The following is a 21,811-nucleotide window of genomic DNA, read 5'->3' as shown; positions in this document are numbered from 1 at the left end:
TAAATGCTGTTAAAAGAATACAGTTCATTTGTCCATACCCTAAAAACAGTCCAAGAATCCCAGTGTGTTGATAAGTCCAATGTGAGTGTCCACCATTGTATATACAATCCACAGAAAGTGTAATCCAAAGTTTGCAGGTGGTGAATGGAAAGGTGAGCTCTAAAATTAGCAACTCCTTAATCCAACAGTTTGGTGACTTTTTTTGTCATGCTGCTCTCTTATACAGTTGTACTTCCTGCTTCCTGTCATGTGTCTAGTCACATGGCAGGCCAACCATCCATTTATTAAAGACACACACACACACTTAAAATGTTAAGAGTAATAAAATGGCCTAAAAAACATGTAAAACACTTAACACTCTATAATACATTTAAATGATTGTAATAAATAGAGCGGTAAAACACGTCTTTCTAAAAGCCAGCATATTATATAAATAGTGAAGAAAAGGCAAAAGCTTACAGCACCTGGTATTCCCAGGCGGTCTCCCATCCAAGTACTAACCAGGCCCGACGCTGCTTTGCTTCCGAGATCAGACGAGATCGGGCGGTCTCAGCGCAGTATGGCCGTAAGCGAGTACTGCTCCAAAAAGTGGGCTATTTATAGATCAGCCTCCGTAAAAGCCATCTTATTATATAAATAGTGAAGAAAAGGCAAAAGCTTACAGCACCTGGTATTCCCAGGGGGTCTCCCATCCAAGTACTAACCAGGCCCGACGCTGCTTTGCTTCCGAGATCGGGCGCACTCAGCGCAGTATGGCCGTAAGCGAGGACTGCTCCAAAAAGTGGGTTATTTATAGATCAGCCTCCGTAAAAGCCATCATATTATATAAATAGTGAAGAAAAGGCAAAAGTTTACAGCACCTGGTATTCCCAGGCGGTCTCCCATCCAGAGTTACAACATTAAAATGGGGTCAGAATTAACTGTGAGAGATGACTAGTGGTTAAAAGAATGAGACATAAAAGAAGATTGGTTTAAATAGATTTGGTTTTTATACAAGGTTCACATAAAAGACTTTAAAACAACACGATAAAACTAGGTAAATGCTGTTAAAAGAATACAGTTCATTTGTCCATACCCTAAAAACAGTCCAAGAATCCCAGTGTGTTGATAAGTCCAATGTGAGTGTCCACCATTGTATATACAATCCACAGAAAGTGTAATCCAAAGTTTGCAGGTGGTGAATGGAAAGGTGAGCTCTAAAATTAGCAAACTCCTTAATCCAACAGTTTGGTGACTGTCCTTTGTTTGTCATGCTGCTCTCTTATACAGTTGTACTTCCTGCTTCCTGTCATGTGTCTAGTCACATGGCAGGCCAACCATCCATTTATTTAAGACACACACACACTTAAAATGTTAAGAGCAATAAAATGGCCTAAAAAAACATGTAAAACACTTAACACTCTATAATACATTTAAATGATTGTAATAAATAGAGCGGTAAAACACGTCTTTCTAAAAGCCAGCATATTATATAAATAGTGAAGAAAAGGCAAAAGCTTACAGCACCTGGTATTCCCAGGCGGTCTCCCTTCCAGAGTTACAAGATTAAAATGGGGTCAGATTTAACTGTGAGAGATGACTAGTGGTTAAAAGAATGAGACATAAAAGAAGATTGGTTTAAATAGATTTGGTTTATATACAAGGTTCACATAAAAGACTTTAAAACAACACGATAAAACTAGGTAAATGCTGTTAAAAGAATACAGTTCATTTGTCCATACCCTAAAAACAGTCCAAGAATCCCAGTGTGTTGATAAGTCCAATGTGAGTGTCCACCATTGTATATACAATCCACAGAAAGTGTAATCCAAAGTTTGCAGGTGGTGAATGGAAAGGTGAGCTCTAAAATTAGCAACTCCTTAATCCAACAGTTTGGTGACTTTTTTTGTCATGCTGCTCTCTTATACAGTTGTACTTCCTGCTTCCTGTCATGTGTCTAGTCACATGGCAGGCCAACCATCCATTTATTAAAGACACACACACACTTAAAATGTTAAGAGTAATAAAATGGCCTAAAAAACATGTAAAACACTTAACACTCTATAATACATTTAAATGATTGTAATAAATAGAGCGGTAAAACACGTCTTTCTAAAAGCCAGCATATTATATAAATAGTGAAGAAAAGGCAAAAGCTTACAGCACCTGGTATTCCCAGGCGGTCTCCCATCCAAGTACTAACCAGGCCCGACGCTGCTTTGCTTCCAAGATCAGACGAGATCGGGCGGTCTCAGCGCAGTATGGCCGTAAGCGAGGGCTGCTCCAAAAAGTGGGCTATTTAAAGATCAGCCTCCGTAAAAGCCAGCATATTATATAAATAGTGAAGAAAAGGCAAAAGCTTACAGCACCTGGTATTCCCAGGCGGTCTCCCATCCAGAGTTACAAGATTAAAATGGGGTCAGATTTAACTGTGAGAGATGAGTAGTGGTTAAAAGAATGAGACATAAAAGAAGATTGGTTTAAATAGATTTGGTTTATATACAAGGTTAACATAAAAGACTTTAAAACAACACGATAAAACTAGGTAAATGCTGTTAAAAGAATACAGTTCATTTGTCCATACCCTAAAAACAGTCCAAGAATCCTAGTGTGTTGATAAGTCCAATGTGAGTGTCCACCATTGTATATACAATCCACAGAAAGTGTAATCCAAAGTTTGCAGGTGGTGAATGGAAAGGTGAGCTCTAAAATTAGCAAACTCCTTAATCCAACAGTTTGGTGACTGTCCTTTGTTTGTCATGCTGCTCTCTTATACAGTTGTACTTCCTGCTTCCTGTCATGTGTCTAGTCACATGGCAGGCCAACCATCCATTTATTTAAGACACACACACACTTAAAATGTTAAGAGCAATAAAATGGCCTAAAAAAACATGTAAAACACTTAACACTCTATAATACATTTAAATGATTGTAATAAATAGAGCGGTAAAACACGTCTTTCTAAAAGCCAGCATATTATATAAATAGTGAAGAAAAGGCAAAAGCTTACAGCACCTGGTATTCCCAGGCGGTCTCCCATCCAAGTACTAACCAGGCCCGACGCTGCTATGCTTCCGAGATCAGACGAGATCGGGCGGTCTCAGCGCAGTATGGCCGTAAGCGAGGGCTGCTCCAAAAAGTGGGCTATTTAAAGATCAGCCTCCGTAAAAGCCAGCATATTATATAAATAGTGAAGAAAAGGCAAAAGCTTACAGCACCTGGTATTCCCAGGCGGTCTCCCATCCAGAGTTACAAGATTAAAATGGGGTCAGATTTAACTGTGAGAGATGAGTAGTGGTTAAAAGAATGAGACATAAAAGAAGATTGGTTTAAATAGATTTGGTTTATATACAAGGTTAACATAAAAGACTTTAAAACAACACGATAAAACTAGGTAAATGCTGTTAAAAGAATACAGTTCATTTGTCCATACCCTAAAAACAGTCCAAGAATCCTAGTGTGTTGATAAGTCAAATGTGAGTGTCCACCATTGTATATACAATCCACAAAAAGTGTAATCCAAAGTTTGCAGGTGGTGAATGGAAAGGTGAGCTCTAAAATTAGCAAACTCCTTAATCCAACAGTTTGGTGACTGTCCTTTGTTTGTCATGCTGCTCTCTTATACAGTTGTACTTCCTGCTTCCTGTCATGTGTCTAGTCACATGGCAGGCCAACCATCCATTTATTTAAGACACACACACACTTAAAATGTTAAGAGCAATAAAATGGCCTAAAAAAACATGTAAAACACTTAACACTCTATAATACATTTAAATGATTGTAATAAATAGAGCGGTAAAACACGTCTTTCTAAAAGCCAGCATATTATATAAATAGTGAAGAAAAGGCAAAAGCTTACAGCACCTGGTATTCCCAGGCGGTCTCCCATCCAGAGTTACAAGATTAAAATGGGGTCAGATTTAACTGTGAGAGATGACTAGTGGTTAAAAGAATGAGACATAAAAGAAGATTGGTTTAAATAGATTTGGTTTATATACAAGGTTCACATAAAAGACTTTAAAACAACACGATAAAACTAGGTAAATGCTGTTAAAAGAATACAGTTCATTTGTCCATACCCTAAAAACAGTCCAAGAATCCCAGTGTGTTGATAAGTCCAATGTGAGTGTCCACCATTGTATATACAATCCACAGAAAGTGTAATCCAAAGTTTGCAGGTGGTGAATGGAAAGGTGAGCTCTAAAATTAGCAAACTCCTTAATCCAACAGTTTGGTGACTGTCCTTTGTTTGTCATGCTGCTCTCTTATACAGTTGTACTTCCTGCTTCCTGTCATGTGTCTAGTCACATGGCAGGCCAACCATCCATTTATTTAAGACACACACACACTTAAAATGTTAAGAGCAATAAAATGGCCTAAAAAAACAAGTAAAACACTTAACACTCTATAATACATTTAAATGATTGTAATAAATAGAGCGGTAAAACACGTCTTTCTAAAAGCCAGCATATTATATAAATAGTGAAGAAAAGGCAAAAGCTTACAGCACCTGGTATTCCCAGGCGGTCTCCCATCCAGAGTTACAAGATTAAAATGGGGTCAGATTTAACTGTGAGAGATGACTAGTGGTTAAAAGAATGAGACATAAAAGAAGATTGGTTTAAATAGATTTGGTTTATATACAAGGTTCACATAAAAGACTTTAAAACAACACGATAAAACTAGGTAAATGCTGTTAAAAGAATACAGTTCATTTGTCCATACCCTAAAAACAGTCCAAGAATCCCAGTGTGTTGATAAGTCCAATGTGAGTGTCCACCATTGTATATACAATCCACAGAAAGTGTAATCCAAAGTTTGCAGGTGGTGAATGGAAAGGTGAGCTCTAAAATTAGCAACTCCTTAATCCAACAGTTTGGTGACTTTTTTTGTCATGCTGCTCTCTTATACAGTTGTACTTCCTGCTTCCTGTCATGTGTCTAGTCACATGGCAGGCCAACCATCCATTTATTAAAGACACACACACACACTTAAAATGTTAAGAGTAATAAAATGGCCTAAAAAACATGTAAAACACTTAACACTCTATAATACATTTAAATGATTGTAATAAATAGAGCGGTAAAACACGTCTTTCTAAAAGCCAGCATATTATATAAATAGTGAAGAAAAGGCAAAAGCTTACAGCACCTGGTATTCCCAGGCGGTCTCCCATCCAAGTACTAACCAGGCCCGACGCTGCTTTGCTTCCGAGATCAGACGAGATCGGGCAGTCTCAGCGCAGTATGGCCGTAAGCGAGTACTGCTCCAAAAAGTGGGCTATTTATAGATCAGCCTCCGTAAAAGCCATCTTATTATATAAATAGTGAAGAAAAGGCAAAAGCTTACAGCACCTGGTATTCCCAGGGGGTCTCCCATCCAAGTACTAACCAGGCCCGACGCTGCTTTGCTTCCGAGATCGGGCGCACTCAGCGCAGTATGGCCGTAAGCGAGGACTGCTCCAAAAAGTGGGTTATTTATAGATCAGCCTCCGTAAAAGCCATCATATTATATAAATAGTGAAGAAAAGGCAAAAGTTTACAGCACCTGGTATTCCCAGGCGGTCTCCCATCCAGAGTTACAACATTAAAATGGGGTCAGAATTAACTGTGAGAGATGACTAGTGGTTAAAAGAATGAGACATAAAAGAAGATTGGTTTAAATAGATTTGGTTTTTATACAAGGTTCACATAAAAGACTTTAAAACAACACGATAAAACTAGGTAAATGCTGTTAAAAGAATACAGTTCATTTGTCCATACCCTAAAAACAGTCCAAGAATCCCAGTGTGTTGATAAGTCCAATGTGAGTGTCCACCATTGTATATACAATCCACAGAAAGTGTAATCCAAAGTTTGCAGGTGGTGAATGGAAAGGTGAGCTCTAAAATTAGCAACTCCTTAATCCAACAGTTTGGTGACTTTTTTTGTCATGCTGCTCTCTTATACAGTTGTACTTCCTGCTTCCTGTCATGTGTCTAGTCACATGGCAGGCCAACCATCCATTTATTAAAGACACACACACACTTAAAATGTTAAGAGTAATAAAATGGCCTAAAAAACATGTAAAACACTTAACACTCTATAATACATTTAAATGATTGTAATAAATAGAGCGGTAAAACAAGTCTTTCTAAAAGCCAGCATATTATATAAATAGTGAAGAAAAGGCAAAAGCTTACAGCACCTGGTATTCCCAGGCGGTCTCCCATCCAAGTACTAACCAGGCCCGACGCTGCTTTGCTTCCGAGATCAGACGAGATCGGGCGGTCTCAGCGCAGTATGGCCGTAAGCGAGGGCGCTCCAAAAAGTGGGCTATTTAAAGATCAGCCTCCGTAAAAGCCAGCATATTATATAAATAGTGAAGAAAAGGCAAAAGCTTACAGCACCTGGTATTCCCAGGCGGTCTCCCATCCAGAGTTACAAGATTAAAATGGGGTCAGATTTAACTGTGAGAGATGAGTAGTGGTTAAAAGAATGAGACATAAAAGAAGATTGGTTTAAATAGATTTGGTTTATATACAAGGTTAACATAAAAGACTTTAAAACAACACGATAAAACTAGGTAAATGCTGTTAAAAGAATACAGTTCATTTGTCCATACCCTAAAAACAGTCCAAGAATCCTAGTGTGTTGATAAGTCCAATGTGAGTGTCCACCATTGTATATACAATCCACAGAAAGTGTAATCCAAAGTTTGCAGGTGGTGAATGGAAAGGTGAGCTCTAAAATTAGCAAACTCCTTAATCCAACAGTTTGGTGACTGTCCTTTGTTTGTCATGCTGCTCTCTTATACAGTTGTACTTCCTGCTTCCTGTCATGTGTCTAGTCACATGGCAGGCCAACCATCCATTTATTTAAGACACACACACACTTAAAATGTTAAGAGCAATAAAATGGCCTAAAAAAACATGTAAAACACTTAACACTCTATAATACATTTAAATGATTGTAATAAATAGAGCGGTAAAACACGTCTTTCTAAAAGCCAGCATATTATATAAATAGTGAAGAAAAGGCAAAAGCTTACAGCACCTGGTATTCCCAGGCGGTCTCCCATCCAGAGTTACAAGATTAAAATGGGGTCAGATTTAACTGTGAGAGATGACTAGTGGTTAAAAGAATGAGACATAAAAGAAGATTGGTTTAAATAGATTTGGTTTATATACAAGGTTCACATAAAAGACTTTAAAACAACACGATAAAACTAGGTAAATGCTGTTAAAAGAATACAGTTCATTTGTCCATACCCTAAAAACAGTCCAAGAATCCCATTGTGTTGATAAGTCCAATGTGAGTGTCCACCATTGTATATACAATCCACAGAAAGTGTAATCCAAAGTTTGCAGGTGGTGAATGGAAAGGTGAGCTCTAAAATTAGCAACTCCTTAATCCAACAGTTTGGTGACTTTTTTTGTCATGCTGCTCTCTTATACAGTTGTACTTCCTGCTTCCTGTCATGTGTCTAGTCACATGGCAGGCCAACCATCCATTTATTAAAGACACACACACACACTTAAAATGTTAAGAGTAATAAAATGGCCTAAAAAACATGTAAAACACTTAACACTCTATAATACATTTAAATGATTGTAATAAATAGAGCGGTAAAACACGTCTTTCTAAAAGCCAGCATATTATATAAATAGTGAAGAAAAGGCAAAAGCTTACAGCACCTGGTATTCCCAGGCGGTCTCCCATCCAAGTACTAACCAGGCCCGACGCTGCTTTGCTTCCGAGATCAGACGAGATCGGGCGGTCTCAGCGCAGTATGGCCGTAAGCGAGTACTGCTCCAAAAAGTGGGCTATTTATAGATCAGCCTCCGTAAAAGCCATCTTATTATATAAATAGTGAAGAAAAGGCAAAAGCTTACAGCACCTGGTATTCCCAGGGGGTCTCCCATCCAAGTACTAACCAGGCCCGACGCTGCTTTGCTTCCGAGATCGGGCGCACTCAGCGCAGTATGGCCGTAAGCGAGGACTGCTCCAAAAAGTGGGTTATTTATAGATCAGCCTCCGTAAAAGCCATCATATTATATAAATAGTGAAGAAAAGGCAAAAGTTTACAGCACCTGGTATTCCCAGGCGGTCTCCCATCCAGAGTTACAACATTAAAATGGGGTCAGAATTAACTGTGAGAGATGACTAGTGGTTAAAAGAATGAGACATAAAAGAAGATTGGTTTAAATAGATTTGGTTTTTATACAAGGTTCACATAAAAGACTTTAAAACAACACGATAAAACTAGGTAAATGCTGTTAAAAGAATACAGTTCATTTGTCCATACCCTAAAAACAGTCCAAGAATCCCAGTGTGTTGATAAGTCCAATGTGAGTGTCCACCATTGTATATACAATCCACAGAAAGTGTAATCCAAAGTTTGCAGGTGGTGAATGGAAAGGTGAGCTCTAAAATTAGCAACTCCTTAATCCAACAGTTTGGTGACTTTTTTTGTCATGCTGCTCTCTTATACAGTTGTACTTCCTGCTTCCTGTCATGTGTCTAGTCACATGGCAGGCCAACCATCCATTTATTAAAGACACACACACACTTAAAATGTTAAGAGTAATAAAATGGCCTAAAAAACATGTAAAACACTTAACACTCTATAATACATTTAAATGATTGTAATAAATAGAGCGGTAAAACACGTCTTTCTAAAAGCCAGCATATTATATAAATAGTGAAGAAAAGGCAAAAGCTTACAGCACCTGGTATTCCCAGGCGGTCTCCCATCCAAGTACTAACCAGGCCCGACGCTGCTTTGCTTCCGAGATCAGACGAGATCGGGCGGTCTCAGCGCAGTATGGCCGTAAGCGAGGGCTGCTCCAAAAAGTGGGCTATTTAAAGATCAGCCTCCGTAAAAGCCAGCATATTATATAAATAGTGAAGAAAAGGCAAAAGCTTACAGCACCTGGTATTCCCAGGCGGTCTCCCATCCAGAGTTACAAGATTAAAATGGGGTCAGATTTAACTGTGAGAGATGAGTAGTGGTTAAAAGAATGAGACATAAAAGAAGATTGGTTTAAATAGATTTGGTTTATATACAAGGTTAACATAAAAGACTTTAAAACAACACGATAAAACTAGGTAAATGCTGTTAAAAGAATACAGTTCATTTGTCCATACCCTAAAAACAGTCCAAGAATCCTAGTGTGTTGATAAGTCCAATGTGAGTGTCCACCATTGTATATACAATCCACAGAAAGTGTAATCCAAAGTTTGCAGGTGGTGAATGGAAAGGTGAGCTCTAAAATTAGCAAACTCCTTAATCCAACAGTTTGGTGACTGTCCTTTGTTTGTCATGCTGCTCTCTTATACAGTTGTACTTCCTGCTTCCTGTCATGTGTCTAGTCACATGGCAGGCCAACCATCCATTTATTTAAGACACACACACACTTAAAATGTTAAGAGCAATAAAATGGCCTAAAAAAACATGTAAAACACTTAACACTCTATAATACATTTAAATGATTGTAATAAATAGAGCGGTAAAACACGTCTTTCTAAAAGCCAGCATATTATATAAATAGTGAAGAAAAGGCAAAAGCTTACAGCACCTGGTATTCCCAGGCGGTCTCCCATCCAAGTACTAACCAGGCCCGACGCTGCTTTGCTTCCGAGATCAGACGAGATCGGGCGGTCTCAGCGCAGTATGGCCGTAAGCGAGGGCTGCTCCAAAAAGTGGGCTATTTAAAGATCAGCCTCCGTAAAAGCCAGCATATTATATAAATAGTGAAGAAAAGGCAAAAGCTTACAGCACCTGGTATTCCCAGGCGGTCTCCCATCCAGAGTTACAAGATTAAAATGGGGTCAGATTTAACTGTGAGAGATGAGTAGTGGTTAAAAGAATGAGACATAAAAGAAGATTGGTTTAAATAGATTTGGTTTATATACAAGGTTAACATAAAAGACTTTAAAACAACACGATAAAACTAGGTAAATGCTGTTAAAAGAATACAGTTCATTTGTCCATACCCTAAAAACAGTCCAAGAATCCTAGTGTGTTGATAAGTCAAATGTGAGTGTCCACCATTGTATATACAATCCACAAAAAGTGTAATCCAAAGTTTGCAGGTGGTGAATGGAAAGGTGAGCTCTAAAATTAGCAAACTCCTTAATCCAACAGTTTGGTGACTGTCCTTTGTTTGTCATGCTGCTCTCTTATACAGTTGTACTTCCTGCTTCCTGTCATGTGTCTAGTCACATGGCAGGCCAACCATCCATTTATTTAAGACACACACACACTTAAAATGTTAAGAGCAATAAAATGGCCTAAAAAAACATGTAAAACACTTAACACTCTATAATACATTTAAATGATTGTAATAAATAGAGCGGTAAAACACGTCTTTCTAAAAGCCAGCATATTATATAAATAGTGAAGAAAAGGCAAAAGCTTACAGCACCTGGTATTCCCAGGCGGTCTCCCATCCAGAGTTACAAGATTAAAATGGGGTCAGATTTAACTGTGAGAGATGACTAGTGGTTAAAAGAATGAGACATAAAAGAAGATTGGTTTAAATAGATTTGGTTTATATACAAGGTTCACATAAAAGACTTTAAAACAACACGATAAAACTAGGTAAATGCTGTTAAAAGAATACAGTTCATTTGTCCATACCCTAAAAACAGTCCAAGAATCCCAGTGTGTTGATAAGTCCAATGTGAGTGTCCACCATTGTATATACAATCCACAGAAAGTGTAATCCAAAGTTTGCAGGTGGTGAATGGAAAGGTGAGCTCTAAAATTAGCAAACTCCTTAATCCAACAGTTTGGTGACTGTCCTTTGTTTGTCATGCTGCTCTCTTATACAGTTGTACTTCCTGCTTCCTGTCATGTGTCTAGTCACATGGCAGGCCAACCATCCATTTATTTAAGACACACACACACTTAAAATGTTAAGAGCAATAAAATGGCCTAAAAAAACAAGTAAAACACTTAACACTCTATAATACATTTAAATGATTGTAATAAATAGAGCGGTAAAACACGTCTTTCTAAAAGCCAGCATATTATATAAATAGTGAAGAAAAGGCAAAAGCTTACAGCACCTGGTATTCCCAGGCGGTCTCCCATCCAGAGTTACAAGATTAAAATGGGGTCAGATTTAACTGTGAGAGATGACTAGTGGTTAAAAGAATGAGACATAAAAGAAGATTGGTTTAAATAGATTTGGTTTATATACAAGGTTCACATAAAAGACTTTAAAACAACACGATAAAACTAGGTAAATGCTGTTAAAAGAATACAGTTCATTTGTCCATACCCTAAAAACAGTCCAAGAATCCCAGTGTGTTGATAAGTCCAATGTGAGTGTCCACCATTGTATATACAATCCACAGAAAGTGTAATCCAAAGTTTGCAGGTGGTGAATGGAAAGGTGAGCTCTAAAATTAGCAACTCCTTAATCCAACAGTTTGGTGACTTTTTTTGTCATGCTGCTCTCTTATACAGTTGTACTTCCTGCTTCCTGTCATGTGTCTAGTCACATGGCAGGCCAACCATCCATTTATTAAAGACACACACACACACTTAAAATGTTAAGAGTAATAAAATGGCCTAAAAAACATGTAAAACACTTAACACTCTATAATACATTTAAATGATTGTAATAAATAGAGCGGTAAAACACGTCTTTCTAAAAGCCAGCATATTATATAAATAGTGAAGAAAAGGCAAAAGCTTACAGCACCTGGTATTCCCAGGCGGTCTCCCATCCAAGTACTAACCAGGCCCGACGCTGCTTTGCTTCCGAGATCAGACGAGATCGGGCGGTCTCAGCGCAGTATGGCCGTAAGCGAGTACTGCTCCAAAAAGTGGGCTATTTATAGATCAGCCTCCGTAAAAGCCATCTTATTATATAAATAGTGAAGAAAAGGCAAAAGCTTACAGCACCTGGTATTCCCAGGGGGTCTCCCATCCAAGTACTAACCAGGCCCGACGCTGCTTTGCTTCCGAGATCGGGCGCACTCAGCGCAGTATGGCCGTAAGCGAGGACTGCTCCAAAAAGTGGGTTATTTATAGATCAGCCTCCGTAAAAGCCATCATATTATATAAATAGTGAAGAAAAGGCAAAAGTTTACAGCACCTGGTATTCCCAGGCGGTCTCCCATCCAGAGTTACAACATTAAAATGGGGTCAGAATTAACTGTGAGAGATGACTAGTGGTTAAAAGAATGAGACATAAAAGAAGATTGGTTTAAATAGATTTGGTTTTTATACAAGGTTCACATAAAAGACTTTAAAACAACACGATAAAACTAGGTAAATGCTGTTAAAAGAATACAGTTCATTTGTCCATACCCTAAAAACAGTCCAAGAATCCCAGTGTGTTGATAAGTCCAATGTGAGTGTCCACCATTGTATATACAATCCACAGAAAGTGTAATCCAAAGTTTGCAGGTGGTGAATGGAAAGGTGAGCTCTAAAATTAGCAACTCCTTAATCCAACAGTTTGGTGACTTTTTTTGTCATGCTGCTCTCTTATACAGTTGTACTTCCTGCTTCCTGTCATGTGTCTAGTCACATGGCAGGCCAACCATCCATTTATTAAAGACACACACACACTTAAAATGTTAAGAGTAATAAAATGGCCTAAAAAACATGTAAAACACTTAACACTCTATAATACATTTAAATGATTGTAATAAATAGAGCGGTAAAACAAGTCTTTCTAAAAGCCAGCATATTATATAAATAGTGAAGAAAAGGCAAAAGCTTACAGCACCTGGTATTCCCAGGCGGTCTCCCATCCAAGTACTAACCAGGCCCGACGCTGCTTTGCTTCCGAGATCAGACGAGATCGGGCGGTCTCAGCGCAGTATGGCCGTAAGCGAGGGCTGCTCCAAAAAGTGGGCTATTTAAAGATCAGCCTCCGTAAAAGCCAGCATATTATATAAATAGTGAAGAAAAGGCAAAAGCTTACAGCACCTGGTATTCCCAGGCGGTCTCCCATCCAGAGTTACAAGATTAAAATGGGGTCAGATTTAACTGTGAGAGATGACTAGTGGTTAAAAGAATGAGACATAAAAGAAGATTGGTTTAAATAGATTTGGTTTATATACAAGGTTCACATAAAAGACTTTAAAACAACACGATAAAACTAGGTAAATGCTGTTAAAAGAATACAGTTCATTTGTCCATACCCTAAAAACAGTCCAAGAATCCCAGTGTGTTGATAAGTCCAATGTGAGTGTCCACCATTGTATATACAATCCACAGAAAGTGTAATCCAAAGTTTGCAGGTGGTGAATGGAAAGGTGAGCTCTAAAATTAGCAAACTCCTTAATCCAACAGTTTGGTGACTGTCCTTTGTTTGTCATGCTGCTCTCTTATACAGTTGTACTTCCTGCTTCCTGTCATGTGTCTAGTCACATGGCAGGCCAACCATCCATTTATTTAAGACACACACACACTTAAAATGTTAAGAGCAATAAAATGGCCTAAAAAAACAAGTAAAACACTTAACACTCTATAATACATTTAAATGATTGTAATAAATAGAGCGGTAAAACACGTCTTTCTAAAAGCCAGCATATTATATAAATAGTGAAGAAAAGGCAAAAGCTTACAGCACCTGGTATTCCCAGGCGGTCTCCCATCCAGAGTTACAAGATTAAAATGGGGTCAGATTTAACTGTGAGAGATGACTAGTGGTTAAAAGAATGAGACATAAAAGAAGATTGGTTTAAATAGATTTGGTTTATATACAAGGTTCACATAAAAGACTTTAAAACAACACGATAAAACTAGGTAAATGCTGTTAAAAGAATACAGTTCATTTGTCCATACCCTAAAAACAGTCCAAGAATCCCAGTGTGTTGATAAGTCCAATGTGAGTGTCCACCATTGTATATACAATCCACAGAAAGTGTAATCCAAAGTTTGCAGGTGGTGAATGGAAAGGTGAGCTCTAAAATTAGCAACTCCTTAATCCAACAGTTTGGTGACTTTTTTTGTCATGCTGCTCTCTTATACAGTTGTACTTCCTGCTTCCTGTCATGTGTCTAGTCACATGGCAGGCCAACCATCCATTTATTAAAGACACACACACACACTTAAAATGTTAAGAGTAATAAAATGGCCTAAAAAACATGTAAAACACTTAACACTCTATAATACATTTAAATGATTGTAATAAATAGAGCGGTAAAACACGTCTTTCTAAAAGCCAGCATATTATATAAATAGTGAAGAAAAGGCAAAAGCTTACAGCACCTGGTATTCCCAGGCGGTCTCCCATCCAAGTACTAACCAGGCCCGACGCTGCTTTGCTTCCGAGATCAGACGAGATCGGGCGGTCTCAGCGCAGTATGGCCGTAAGCGAGTACTGCTCCAAAAAGTGGGCTATTTATAGATCAGCCTCCGTAAAAGCCATCTTATTATATAAATAGTGAAGAAAAGGCAAAAGCTTACAGCACCTGGTATTCCCAGGGGGTCTCCCATCCAAGTACTAACCAGGCCCGACGCTGCTTTGCTTCCGAGATCGGGCGCACTCAGCGCAGTATGGCCGTAAGCGAGGACTGCTCCAAAAAGTGGGTTATTTATAGATCAGCCTCCGTAAAAGCCATCATATTATATAAATAGTGAAGAAAAGGCAAAAGTTTACAGCACCTGGTATTCCCAGGCGGTCTCCCATCCAGAGTTACAACATTAAAATGGGGTCAGAATTAACTGTGAGAGATGACTAGTGGTTAAAAGAATGAGACATAAAAGAAGATTGGTTTAAATAGATTTGGTTTTTATACAAGGTTCACATAAAAGACTTTAAAACAACACGATAAAACTAGGTAAATGCTGTTAAAAGAATACAGTTCATTTGTCCATACCCTAAAAACAGTCCAAGAATCCCAGTGTGTTGATAAGTCCAATGTGAGTGTCCACCATTGTATATACAATCCACAGAAAGTGTAATCCAAAGTTTGCAGGTGGTGAATGGAAAGGTGAGCTCTAAAATTAGCAACTCCTTAATCCAACAGTTTGGTGACTTTTTTTGTCATGCTGCTCTCTTATACAGTTGTACTTCCTGCTTCCTGTCATGTGTCTAGTCACATGGCAGGACAACCATCCATTTATTAAAGACACACACACACTTAAAATGTTAAGAGTAATAAAATGGCCTAAAAAACATGTAAAACACTTAACACTCTATAATACATTTAAATGATTGTAATAAATAGAGCGGTAAAACAAGTCTTTCTAAAAGCCAGCATATTATATAAATAGTGAAGAAAAGGCAAAAGCTTACAGCACCTGGTATTCCCAGGCGGTCTCCCATCCAAGTACTAACCAGGCCCGACGCTGCTTTGCTTCCGAGATCAGACGAGATCCGGCGGTCTCAGCGCAGTATGGCCGTAAGCGAGGGCGCTCCAAAAAGTGGGCTATTTAAAGATCAGCCTCCGTAAAAGCCAGCATATTATATAAATAGTGAAGAAAAGGCAAAAGCTTACAGCACCTGGTATTCCCAGGCGGTCTCCCATCCAGAGTTACAAGATTAAAATGGGGTCAGATTTAACTGTGAGAGATGAGTAGTGGTTAAAAGAATGAGACATAAAAGAAGATTGGTTTAAATAGATTTGGTTTATATACAAGGTTAACATAAAAGACTTTAAAACAACACGATAAAACTAGGTAAATGCTGTTAAAAGAATACAGTTCATTTGTCCATACCCTAAAAACAGTCCAAGAATCCTAGTGTGTTGATAAGTCCAATGTGAGTGTCCACCATTGTATATACAATCCACAGAAAGTGTAATCCAAAGTTTGCAGGTGGTGAATGGAAAGGTGAGCTCTAAAATTAGCAAACTCCTTAATCCAACAGTTTGGTGACTGTCCTTTGTTTGTCATGCTGCTCTCTTATACAGTTGTACTTCCTGCTTCCTGTCATGTGTCTAGTCACATGGCAGGCCAACCATCCATTTATTTAAGACACACACACACTTAAAATGTTAAGAGCAATAAAATGGCCTAAAAAAACATGTAAAACACTTAACACTCTATAATACATTTAAATGATTGTAATAAATAGAGCGGTAAAACACGTCTTTCTAAAAGCCAGCATATTATATAAATAGTGAAGAAAAGGCAAAAGCTTACAGCACCTGGTATTCCCAGGCGGTCTCCCATCCAGAGTTACAAGATTAAAATGGGGTCAGATTTAACTGTGAGAGATGACTAGTGGTTAAAAGAATGAGACATAAAAGAAGATTGGTTTAAATAGATTTGGTTTATATACAAGGTTCACATAAAAGACTTTAAAACAACACGATAAAACTAGGTAAATGCTGTTAAAAGAATACAGTTCATTTGTCCATACCCTAAAAACAGTCCAAGAATCCCAGTGTGTTGATAAGTCCAATGTGAGTGTCCACCATTGTATATACAATCCACAGAAAGTGTAATCCAAAGTTTGCAGGTGGTGAATGGAAAGGTGAGCTCTAAAATTAGCAACTCCTTAATCCAACAGTTTGGTGACTTTTTTTGTCATGCTGCTCTCTTATACAGTTGTACTTCCTGCTTCCTGTCATGTGTCTAGTCACATGGCAGGCCAACCATCCATTTATTAAAGACACACACACACACTTAAAATGTTAAGAGTAATAAAATGGCCTAAAAAACATGTAAAACACTTAACACTCTATAATACATTTAAATGATTGTAATAAATAGAGCGGTAAAACACGTCTTTCTAAAAGCCAGCATATTATATAAATAGTGAAGAAAAGGCAAAAGCTTACAGCACCTGGTATTCCCAGGCGGTCTCCCATCCAAGTACTAACCAGGCCCGACGCTGCTTTGCTTCCGAGATCAGACGAGATCGGGCGGTCTCAGCGCAGTATGGCCGTAAGCGAGTACTGCTCCAAAAAGTGGGCTATTTATAGATCAGCCTCCGTAAAAGCCATCTTATTATATAAATAGTGAAGAAAAGGCAAAAGCTTACAGCACCTGGTATTCCCAGGGGGTCTCCCATCCAAGTACTAACCAGGCCCGACGCTGCTTTGCTTCCGAGATCGGGCGCACTCAGCGCAGTATGGCCGTAAGCGAGGACTGCTCCAAAAAGTGGGTTATTTATAGATCAGCCTCCGTAAAAGCCATCATATTATATAAATAGTGAAGAAAAGGCAAAAGTTTACAGCACCTGGTATTCCCAGGCGGTCTCCCATCCAGAGTTACAACATTAAAATGGGGTCAGAATTAACTGTGAGAGATGACTAGTGGTTAAAAGAATGAGACATAAAAGAAGATTGGTTTAAATAGATTTGGTTTTTATACAAGGTTCACATAAAAGACTTTAAAACAACACGATAAAACTAGGTAAATGCTGTTAAAAGAATACAGTTCATTTGTCCATACCCTAAAAACAGTCCAAGAATCCCAGTGTGTTGATAAGTCCAATGTGAGTGTCCACCATTGTATATACAATCCACAGAAAGTGTAATCCAAAGTTTGCAGGTGGTGAATGGAAAGGTGAGCTCTAAAATTAGCAACTCCTTAATCCAACAGTTTGGTGACTTTTTTTGTCATGCTGCTCTCTTATACAGTTGTACTTCCTGCTTCCTGTCATGTGTCTAGTCACATGGCAGGCCAACCATCCATTTATTAAAGACACACACACACTTAAAATGTTAAGAGTAATAAAATGGCCTAAAAAACATGTAAAACACTTAACACTCTATAATACATTTAAATGATTGTAATAAATAGAGCGGTAAAACAAGTCTTTCTAAAAGCCAGCATATTATATAAATAGTGAAGAAAAGGCAAAAGCTTACAGCACCTGGTATTCCCAGGGGGTCTCCCATCCAAGTACTAACCAGGCCCGACGCTGCTTTGCTTCCGAGATCGGGCGCACTCAGCGCAGTATGGCCGTAAGCGAGGACTGCTCCAAAAAGTGGGTTATTTATAGATCAGCCTCCGTAAAAGCCATCATATTATATAAATAGTGAAGAAAAGGCAAAAGTTTACAGCACCTGGTATTCCCAGGCGGTCTCCCATCCAGAGTTACAACATTAAAATGGGGTCAGAATTAACTGTGAGAGATGACTAGTGGTTAAAAGAATGAGACATAAAAGAAGATTGGTTTAAATAGATTTGGTTTTTATACAAGGTTCACATAAAAGACTTTAAAACAACACGATAAAACTAGGTAAATGCTGTTAAAAGAATACAGTTCATTTGTCCATACCCTAAAAACAGTCCAAGAATCCCAGTGTGTTGATAAGTCCAATGTGAGTGTCCACCATTGTATATACAATCCACAGAAAGTGTAATCCAAAGTTTGCAGGTGGTGAATGGAAAGGTGAGCTCTAAAATTAGCAACTCCTTAATCCAACAGTTTGGTGACTTTTTTTGTCATGCTGCTCTCTTATACAGTTGTACTTCCTGCTTCCTGTCATGTGTCTAGTCACATGGCAGGACAACCATCCATTTATTAAAGACACACACACACTTAAAATGTTAAGAGTAATAAAATGGCCTAAAAAACATGTAAAACACTTAACACTCTATAATACATTTAAATGATTGTAATAAATAGAGCGGTAAAACAAGTCTTTCTAAAAGCCAGCATATTATATAAATAGTGAAGAAAAGGCAAAAGCTTACAGCACCTGGTATTCCCAGGCGGTCTCCCATCCAAGTACTAACCAGGCCCGACGCTGCTTTGCTTCCGAGATCAGACGAGATCGGGCGGTCTCAGCGCAGTATGGCCGTAAGCGAGGGCGCTCCAAAAAGTGGGCTATTTAAAGATCAGCCTCCGTAAAAGCCAGCATATTATATAAATAGTGAAGAAAAGGCAAAAGCTTACAGCACCTGGTATTCCCAGGCGGTCTCCCATCCAGAGTTACAAGATTAAAATGGGGTCAGATTTAACTGTGAGAGATGAGTAGTGGTTAAAAGAATGAGACATAAAAGAAGATTGGTTTAAATAGATTTGGTTTATATACAAGGTTAACATAAAAGACTTTAAAACAACACGATAAAACTAGGTAAATGCTGTTAAAAGAATACAGTTCATTTGTCCATACCCTAAAAACAGTCCAAGAATCCTAGTGTGTTGATAAGTCCAATGTGAGTGTCCACCATTGTATATACAATCCACAGAAAGTGTAATCCAAAGTTTGCAGGTGGTGAATGGAAAGGTGAGCTCTAAAATTAGCAAACTCCTTAATCCAACAGTTTGGTGACTGTCCTTTGTTTGTCATGCTGCTCTCTTATACAGTTGTACTTCCTGCTTCCTGTCATGTGTCTAGTCACATGGCAGGCCAACCATCCATTTATTTAAGACACACACACACTTAAAATGTTAAGAGCAATAAAATGGCCTAAAAAAACATGTAAAACACTTAACACTCTATAATACATTTAAATGATTGTAATAAATAGAGCGGTAAAACACGTCTTTCTAAAAGCCAGCATATTATATAAATAGTGAAGAAAAGGCAAAAGCTTACAGCACCTGGTATTCCCAGGCGGTCTCCCATCCAGAGTTACAAGATTAAAATGGGGTCAGATTTAACTGTGAGAGATGACTAGTGGTTAAAAGAATGAGACATAAAAGAAGATTGGTTTAAATAGATTTGGTTTATATACAAGGTTCACATAAAAGACTTTAAAACAACACGATAAAACTAGGTAAATGCTGTTAAAAGAATACAGTTCATTTGTCCATACCCTAAAAACAGTCCAAGAATCCCAGTGTGTTGATAAGTCCAATGTGAGTGTCCACCATTGTATATACAATCCACAGAAAGTGTAATCCAAAGTTTGCAGGTGGTGAATGGAAAGGTGAGCTCTAAAATTAGCAACTCCTTAATCCAACAGTTTGGTGACTTTTTTTGTCATGCTGCTCTCTTATACAGTTGTACTTCCTGCTTCCTGTCATGTGTCTAGTCACATGGCAGGCCAACCATCCATTTATTAAAGACACACACACACACTTAAAATGTTAAGAGTAATAAAATGGCCTAAAAAACATGTAAAACACTTAACACTCTATAATACATTTAAATGATTGTAATAAATAGAGCGGTAAAACACGTCTTTCTAAAAGCCAGCATATTATATAAATAGTGAAGAAAAGGCAAAAGCTTACAGCACCTGGTATTCCCAGGCGGTCTCCCATCCAAGTACTAACCAGGCCCGACGCTGCTTTGCTTCCGAGATCAGACGAGATCGGGCGGTCTCAGCGCAGTATGGCCGTAAGCGAGTACTGCTCCAAAAAGTGGGCTATTTATAGATCAGCCTCCGTAAAAGCCATCTTATTATATAAATAGTGAAGAAAAGGCAAAAGCTTACAGCACCTGGTATTCCCAGGGGGTCTCCCATCCAAGTACTAACCAGGCCCGACGCTGCTTTGCTTCCGAGATCGGGCGCACTCAGCGCAGTATGGCCGTAAGCGAGGACTGCTCCAAAAAGTGGGTTATTTATAGATCAGCCTCCGTAAAAGCCATCATATTATATAAATAGTGAAGAAAAGGCAAAAGTTTACAGCACCTGGTATTCCCAGGCGGTCTCCCATCCAGAGTTACAACATTAAAATGGGGTCAGAATTAACTGTGAGAGATGACTAGTGGTTAAAAGAATGAGACATAAAAGAAGATTGGTTTAAATAGATTTGGTTTTTATACAAGGTTCACATAAAAGACTTTAAAACAACACGATAAAACTAGGTAAATGCTGTTAAAAGAATACAGTTCATTTGTCCATACCCTAAAAACAGTCCAAGAATCCCAGTGTGTTGATAAGTCCAATGTGAGTGTCCACCATTGTATATACAATCCACAGAAAGTGTAATCCAAAGTTTGCAGGTGGTGAATGGAAAGGTGAGCTCTAAAATTAGCAACTCTTTAATCCAACAGTTTGGTGACTTTTTTTGTCATGCTGCTCTCTTATACAGTTGTACTTCCTGCTTCCTGTCATGTGTCTAGTCACATGGCAGGCCAACCATCCATTTATTAAAGACACACACACACTTAAAATGTTAAGAGTAATAAAATGGCCTAAAAAACATGTAAAACACTTAACACTCTATAATACATTTAAATGATTGTAATAAATAGAGCGGTAAAACAAGTCTTTCTAAAAGCCAGCATATTATATAAATAGTGAAGAAAAGGCAAAAGCTTACAGCACCTGGTATTCCCAGGCGGTCTCCCATCCAAGTACTAACCAGGCCCGACGCTGCATTGCTTCCGAGATCAGACGAGATCGGGCGGTCTCAGCGCAGTATGGCCGTAAGCGAGGGCGCTCCAAAAAGTGGGCTATTTAAAGATCAGCCTCCGTAAAAGCCAGCATATTATATAAATAGTGAAGAAAAGGCAAAAGCTTACAGCACCTGGTATTCCCAGGCGGTCTCCCATCCAGAGTTACAAGATTAAAATGGGGTCAGATTTAACTGTGAGAGATGAGTAGTGGTTAAAAGAATGAGACATAAAAGAAGATTGGTTTAAATAGATTTGGTTTATATACAAGGTTAACATAAAAGACTTTAAAACAACACGATAAAACTAGGTAAATGCTGTTAAAAGAATACAGTTCATTTGTCCATACCCTAAAAACAGTCCAAGAATCCTAGTGTGTTGATAAGTCCAATGTGAGTGTCCACCATTGTATATACAATCCACAGAAAGTGTAATCCAAAGTTTGCAGGTGGTGAATGGAAAGGTGAGCTCTAAAATTAGCAAACTCCTTAATCCAACAGTTTGGTGACTGTCCTTTGTTTGTCATGCTGCTCTCTTATACAGTTGTACTTCCTGCTTCCTGTCATGTGTCTAGTCACATGGCAGGCCAACCATCCATTTATTTAAGACACACACACACTTAAAATGTT

General features: G+C 38.4%; 16 non-coding genes and 8 pseudogenes across 16 annotated transcripts; all 24 read right to left on the bottom strand.

Annotated features, from left to right (window-relative positions):
* Positions 1–452: 452 nt before the first annotated feature.
* LOC141310140 (5S ribosomal RNA) lies at positions 453–571 on the bottom strand. Its single transcript, XR_012347685.1, has one exon. It is a non-coding gene; the product is annotated as a 5S ribosomal RNA (ribosomal RNA).
* Positions 572–655: 84 nt separating this feature from the next.
* Positions 656–764, bottom strand: LOC141310495 (5S ribosomal RNA; annotated as a pseudogene).
* Positions 765–2,133: 1,369 nt separating this feature from the next.
* Positions 2,134–2,252, bottom strand: LOC141310346 (5S ribosomal RNA). Its single transcript, XR_012347891.1, has one exon. It is a non-coding gene; the product is annotated as a 5S ribosomal RNA (ribosomal RNA).
* A 730-nt stretch (positions 2,253–2,982) lies between these two features.
* LOC141310372 (5S ribosomal RNA) lies at positions 2,983–3,101 on the bottom strand. The gene has a single exon (XR_012347916.1). It is a non-coding gene; the product is annotated as a 5S ribosomal RNA (ribosomal RNA).
* Positions 3,102–5,118: 2,017 nt separating this feature from the next.
* Positions 5,119–5,237, bottom strand: LOC141310269 (5S ribosomal RNA). Its single transcript, XR_012347814.1, has one exon. It is a non-coding gene; the product is annotated as a 5S ribosomal RNA (ribosomal RNA).
* An 84-nt stretch (positions 5,238–5,321) lies between these two features.
* On the bottom strand, positions 5,322–5,430 carry LOC141310494 (5S ribosomal RNA; annotated as a pseudogene).
* Positions 5,431–6,153: 723 nt separating this feature from the next.
* Positions 6,154–6,272, bottom strand: LOC141310139 (5S ribosomal RNA). Its single transcript, XR_012347684.1, has one exon. It is a non-coding gene; the product is annotated as a 5S ribosomal RNA (ribosomal RNA).
* A 1,370-nt stretch (positions 6,273–7,642) lies between these two features.
* LOC141310138 (5S ribosomal RNA) lies at positions 7,643–7,761 on the bottom strand. Its single transcript, XR_012347683.1, has one exon. It is a non-coding gene; the product is annotated as a 5S ribosomal RNA (ribosomal RNA).
* Positions 7,762–7,845: 84 nt separating this feature from the next.
* LOC141310493 (5S ribosomal RNA) lies at positions 7,846–7,954 on the bottom strand (annotated as a pseudogene).
* A 723-nt stretch (positions 7,955–8,677) lies between these two features.
* On the bottom strand, positions 8,678–8,796 carry LOC141310136 (5S ribosomal RNA). The gene has a single exon (XR_012347682.1). It is a non-coding gene; the product is annotated as a 5S ribosomal RNA (ribosomal RNA).
* Positions 8,797–9,526: 730 nt separating this feature from the next.
* Positions 9,527–9,645, bottom strand: LOC141310134 (5S ribosomal RNA). Its single transcript, XR_012347680.1, has one exon. It is a non-coding gene; the product is annotated as a 5S ribosomal RNA (ribosomal RNA).
* Positions 9,646–11,662: 2,017 nt separating this feature from the next.
* LOC141310133 (5S ribosomal RNA) lies at positions 11,663–11,781 on the bottom strand. The gene has a single exon (XR_012347679.1). It is a non-coding gene; the product is annotated as a 5S ribosomal RNA (ribosomal RNA).
* Positions 11,782–11,865: 84 nt separating this feature from the next.
* Positions 11,866–11,974, bottom strand: LOC141310490 (5S ribosomal RNA; annotated as a pseudogene).
* A 723-nt stretch (positions 11,975–12,697) lies between these two features.
* On the bottom strand, positions 12,698–12,816 carry LOC141310132 (5S ribosomal RNA). Its single transcript, XR_012347678.1, has one exon. It is a non-coding gene; the product is annotated as a 5S ribosomal RNA (ribosomal RNA).
* A 1,371-nt stretch (positions 12,817–14,187) lies between these two features.
* Positions 14,188–14,306, bottom strand: LOC141310131 (5S ribosomal RNA). Its single transcript, XR_012347676.1, has one exon. It is a non-coding gene; the product is annotated as a 5S ribosomal RNA (ribosomal RNA).
* An 84-nt stretch (positions 14,307–14,390) lies between these two features.
* LOC141310489 (5S ribosomal RNA) lies at positions 14,391–14,499 on the bottom strand (annotated as a pseudogene).
* Positions 14,500–15,222: 723 nt separating this feature from the next.
* Positions 15,223–15,341, bottom strand: LOC141310370 (5S ribosomal RNA). Its single transcript, XR_012347914.1, has one exon. It is a non-coding gene; the product is annotated as a 5S ribosomal RNA (ribosomal RNA).
* Positions 15,342–16,711: 1,370 nt separating this feature from the next.
* On the bottom strand, positions 16,712–16,830 carry LOC141310130 (5S ribosomal RNA). Its single transcript, XR_012347675.1, has one exon. It is a non-coding gene; the product is annotated as a 5S ribosomal RNA (ribosomal RNA).
* Positions 16,831–16,914: 84 nt separating this feature from the next.
* Positions 16,915–17,023, bottom strand: LOC141310488 (5S ribosomal RNA; annotated as a pseudogene).
* A 723-nt stretch (positions 17,024–17,746) lies between these two features.
* Positions 17,747–17,855, bottom strand: LOC141310487 (5S ribosomal RNA; annotated as a pseudogene).
* Positions 17,856–18,578: 723 nt separating this feature from the next.
* Positions 18,579–18,697, bottom strand: LOC141310129 (5S ribosomal RNA). Its single transcript, XR_012347674.1, has one exon. It is a non-coding gene; the product is annotated as a 5S ribosomal RNA (ribosomal RNA).
* Positions 18,698–20,067: 1,370 nt separating this feature from the next.
* LOC141310128 (5S ribosomal RNA) lies at positions 20,068–20,186 on the bottom strand. Its single transcript, XR_012347673.1, has one exon. It is a non-coding gene; the product is annotated as a 5S ribosomal RNA (ribosomal RNA).
* An 84-nt stretch (positions 20,187–20,270) lies between these two features.
* On the bottom strand, positions 20,271–20,379 carry LOC141310486 (5S ribosomal RNA; annotated as a pseudogene).
* A 723-nt stretch (positions 20,380–21,102) lies between these two features.
* Positions 21,103–21,221, bottom strand: LOC141310395 (5S ribosomal RNA). Its single transcript, XR_012347939.1, has one exon. It is a non-coding gene; the product is annotated as a 5S ribosomal RNA (ribosomal RNA).
* Positions 21,222–21,811: the final 590 nt, after the last annotated feature.

The sequence above is a fragment of the Garra rufa genome, unplaced genomic scaffold, assembly GCF_049309525.1.
Source record: "Garra rufa unplaced genomic scaffold, GarRuf1.0 hap1_unplaced_003, whole genome shotgun sequence".
Lineage (NCBI taxonomy): Eukaryota > Metazoa > Chordata > Actinopteri > Cypriniformes > Cyprinidae > Garra > Garra rufa.
This window is presented reverse-complemented; position numbering and strand designations above follow the sequence as displayed.